The sequence below is a fragment of the Salvelinus fontinalis genome, chromosome 3, assembly GCF_029448725.1.
Source record: "Salvelinus fontinalis isolate EN_2023a chromosome 3, ASM2944872v1, whole genome shotgun sequence".
Taxonomy (NCBI): domain Eukaryota; kingdom Metazoa; phylum Chordata; class Actinopteri; order Salmoniformes; family Salmonidae; genus Salvelinus; species Salvelinus fontinalis.
This window is the reverse complement of record NC_074667.1, coordinates 9,974,831-9,979,358: the sequence shown is the minus strand read 5'-3', so window position 1 is coordinate 9,979,358 and position 4,528 is coordinate 9,974,831.

Sequence of the window (4,528 nt, the reverse complement as noted above, 5' to 3'; positions counted from 1 at the left end):
AGGGGTTAGAATGGAGAGAGGAGGGTAGAATGGAGAGAGGGGTTAGAATGGAGAGAGGAGGGTAGAATGGAGAGATAGGTTAGAATGGAGAGAGGGGTTAGAATGGAGAGAGGGGGGTAGAATGGAGAGAGGAGGGTAAAATGGAGAGAGGGGTTAGAATGGAGAGAGGAGGGTAGAATGGAGAGAGGAGGGTAGAATGGAGAGAGGAGGGTAGAATGGAGAGAGGAGGGTAGAATGGAGAGAGGGGGTAGAATGGAGAGAGGGGTTAGAATGGAGAGAAGGGTTAGAATGGAGTGAGGAGGGTAGAATGGAGAGAGGGGTTAGAATGGAGAGAGGGGTTAGAATGGAGAGAGGAGGGTAGAATGGAGAGAGGAGGGTAGAATGGAGAGAGGAGGGTAGAATGGAGAGAGGAGGGTAGAATGGAGAGAGGAGGGTAGAATGGAGAGAGGGGGTAGAATGGAGAGAGGGGTTAGAATGGAGAGAGGGGTTAGAATGGAGAGAGGGGTTAGAATGGAGAGAGGAGGGTAGAATGGAGAGAGGAGGGTAGAATGGAGAGAGGAGGGTAGAATGGAGAGAGGAGGGTAGAATGGAGAGAGGAGGGTAGAATGGAGAGAGGGGGTAGAATGGAGAGAGGGGTTAGAATGGAGAGAGGGGTTAGAATGGAGAGAGGAGGGTAGAATGGAGAGAGGGGTTAGAATGGAGAGAGGGGTTAGAATGGAGAGAGGAGGGTAGAATGGAGAGAGGGGGTAGAATGGAGAGAGGGGTTAGAATGGAGAGAGGAGGGTAGAATGGAGAGAGGAGGGTAGAATGGAGAGAGGAGGGTAGAATGGAGAGAGGAGGGTAGAATGGAGAGAGGAGGGTAGAATGGAGAGAGGAGGGTAGAATGGAGAGAGGAGGGTAGAATGGAGAGAGGGGGGTAGAATGGAGAGAGGGGTTAGAATGGAGTGAGGGGTTAGAATGGAGAGAGGAGGGTGGAATGGAGAGAGGAGGGTAGAATGGAGAGAGGGGGTAGAATGGAGAGAGGGGTTAGAATGGAGAGAGGGGTTAGAATGGAGAGAGGAGGGTAGAATGGGGAGAGGGGTTAGAATGGAGAGAGGGGTTAGAATGGAGAGAGGAGGGTAGAATGGAGAGAGGAGGGTAGAATGGAGAGAGGAGGGTAGAATGGAGAGAGGAGGGTAGAATGGAGAGAGGAGGGTAGAATGGAGAGAGGAGGGTAGAATGGAGAGAGGGGGGTAGAATGGAGAGAGGGGTTAGAATGGAGAGAGGGGTTAGAATGGAGAGAGGAGGGTAGAATGGAGAGAGGAGGGTAGAATGGAGAGAGGGGTTAGAATGGAGAGAGGAGGGTAGAATGGAGAGAGGAGGGTAGAATGGAGAGAGGAGGGTAGAATGGAGAGAGGGGGGTAGAATGGAGAGAGGGGTTAGAATGGAGAGAGGAGGGTAGAATGGAGAGAGGGGTTAGAATGGAGAGAGGGGTTAGAATGGAGAGAGGAGGGTAGAATGGAGAGAGGAGGGTAGAATGGAGAGAGGAGGGTAGAATGGAGAGAGGAGGGTAGAATGGAGAGAGGGGGGTAGAATGGAGAGAGGGGTTAGAATGGAGAGAGGAGGGTAGAATGGAGAGAGGGGTTAGAATGGAGAGAGGGGTTAGAATGGAGAGAGGAGGGTAGAATGGAGAGAGGAGGGTAGAATGGAGAGAGGAGGGTAGAATGGAGAGAGGAGGGTAGAATGGAGAGAGGAGGGTAGAATGGAGAGAGGAGGGTAGAATGGAGAGAGGGGGTAGAATGGAGAGAGGGGTTAGAATGGAGAGAGGGGTTAGAATGGAGAGAGGAGGGTAGAATGGAGAGAGGGTTAGAATGGAGAGAGGGGTTAGAATGGAGAGAGGAGGGTAGAATGGAGAGAGGGGGTAGAATGGAGAGAGGGGTTAGAATGGAGAGAGGAGGGTAGAATGGAGAGAGGAGGGTAGAATGGAGAGAGGAGGGTAGAATGGAGAGAGGGGGGTAGAATGGAGAGAGGAGGGTAGAATGGAGAGAGGGGGGTAGAATGGAGAGAGGGGTTAGAATGGAGAGAGGGGTTAGAATGGAGAGAGGAGGGTGGAATGGAGAGAGGAGGGTAGAATGGAGAGAGGGGGTATAATGGAGAGAGGGGTTAGAATGGAGAGAGGGGTTAGAATGGAGAGAGGAGGGTAGAATGGAGAGAGGGGTTAGAATGGAGAGAGGGGTTAGAATGGAGAGAGGAGGGTAGAATGGAGAGAGGAGGGTAGAATGGAGAGAGGAGGGTAGAATGGAGAGAGGAGGGTAGAATGGAGAGAGGAGGGTAGAATGGAGAGAGGAGGGTAGAATGGAGAGAGGGGGGTAGAATGGAGAGAGGGGTTAGAATGGAGAGAGGGGTTAGAATGGAGAGAGGAGGGTAGAATGGAGAGAGGAGGGTAGAATGGAGAGAGGGGTTAGAATGGAGAGAGGGGTTAGAATGGAGAGAGGAGGGTAGAATGGAGAGAGGAGGGTAGAATGGAGAGAGGGGGGTAGAATGGAGAGAGGGGTTAGAATGGAGAGAGGAGGGTAGAATGGAGAGAGGGGTTAGAATGGAGAGAGGGGTTAGAATGGAGAGAGGAGGGTAGAATGGAGAGAGGAGGGTAGAATGGAGAGAGGAGGGTAGAATGGAGAGAGGAGGGTAGAATGGAGAGAGGGGGGTAGAATGGAGAGAGGGGTTAGAATGGAGAGAGGAGGGTAGAATGGAGAGAGGGGTTAGAATGGAGAGAGGGGTTAGAATGGAGAGAGGAGGTAGAATGGAGAGAGGAGGATAGAATGGAGAGAGGAGGGTAGAATGGAGAGAGGAGGGTAGAATGGAGAGAGGAGGGTAGAATGGAGAGAGGAGGGTAGAATGGAGAGAGGGGGGTAGAATGGAGAGAGGGGTTAGAATGGAGAGAGGGGTTAGAATGGAGAGAGGAGGGTAGAATGGAGAGAGGATGGTAGAATGGAGAGAGGGGTTAGAATGGAGAGAGGGGTTAGAATGGAGAGAGGAGGGTAGAATGGAGAGAGGAGGGTAGAATGGAGAGAGGGGTTAGAATGGAGAGAGGGGTTAGAATGGAGAGAGGGGTTAGAATGGAGAGAGGAGGGTAGAATGGAGAGAGGAGGGTAGAATGGAGAGAGGGGTTGGAATGGAGAGAATGGTTAGAAATGAGAGAGGGGTTAGAATGGAGAGAGGAGGGTAGAATGGAGAGAGGAGGGTAGAATGGAGAGAGGGGTTAGAATGGAGAGAGGAGGGTAGAATGGAGAGAGGAGGGTAGAATGGAGAGAGGGGTTGGAATGGAGAGAATGGTTAGAAATGAGAGAGGGGTTAGAATGGAGAGAGGAGGGTAGAATGGAGAGAGGAGGGTAGAATGGAGAGAGATTAACCAGGCGTTAAACCAAACACTCCCGGCTCAGAGTAACCTCTCAAATATCATCTCTTCGCCCTCCTTTCATTTGGGGTTGTTATCCCAGTATGCCCATCACATGACTTGTGACCTTAGCCCAAAAGTCCTAATTGGTTTGTCTTATGATGTTGAAACTGCTGCCTCACAAGTCTTGTCTTTTCCCCCCTACTTAGATGGCACAAGACATAACTTTAAAGTCCTTATATAGTGGAAGAAGGAGCCACATTGTTTATACCTCTGTCTTTAGGCCAAAATATAATACAGTATCATTTGAGTGTTGAGGGTTGCTTGACAAGGCCTAGACGTAAATAATTCCCGACATGATCTAACGAATGTATTGCAAAAACTGACGACTATCCCAAAAGACGCAAACTTCGAACTGCAAAGCTGCAGTAAAACGTCCTATAATGCCTTGACATGTGCAGCATGGTTGCCCAAATCTGCACCCAAGATGCAGGGCTCATTTGCTTGTGACAAGTTGAGGTTGAATCCATATATAATGTTACGGTAACGGATAATGAGAGGGGGTAAAACAATTGCTACACACGGGAATCTAATCTGCTGGGTTTGGAGCCGTGGTTAAAGGTAGTTTCCGATTGAGCTGAAATAAACAGCGTTTACCATGAATGCAATCTCCACTAACGCGGGAACATTGCCTTTAAATTTCAATCACAGCTGTAACGCAGAACTTCCGCTATACGGATTTAGTTACCTGAGAGTCATTTTTAGTCTTGGAATCGAGCAATGTTCAGGTCCTCCACCCACTCATGTTCCCCCGTAACAATGTTCAGGTCCTCCACCCACTCATGTTCCCCCGTAACAATGTTCAGGTCCTCCACCCACTCAGGTTCCCCCGTAACAATGTTCAGGTCCTCCACCCACTCATGTTCCCCCGTAACAATGTTCAGGTCCTCCACCCACTCATGTTCCCCCGTAACAATGTTCAGGTCCTCCACCCACTCATGTTCCCCCGTAACAATGTTCAGGTCTTCCACCCACTCATGTTCCCTCGTAACAATGTTCAGGTCCTCCACCCACTCATGTTCCCCCGTAACAATGTTCAGGTCCTCCACTCTCTCATGTTCCCCCGTAACAATGTTCACGTCCTCCACCGACTCA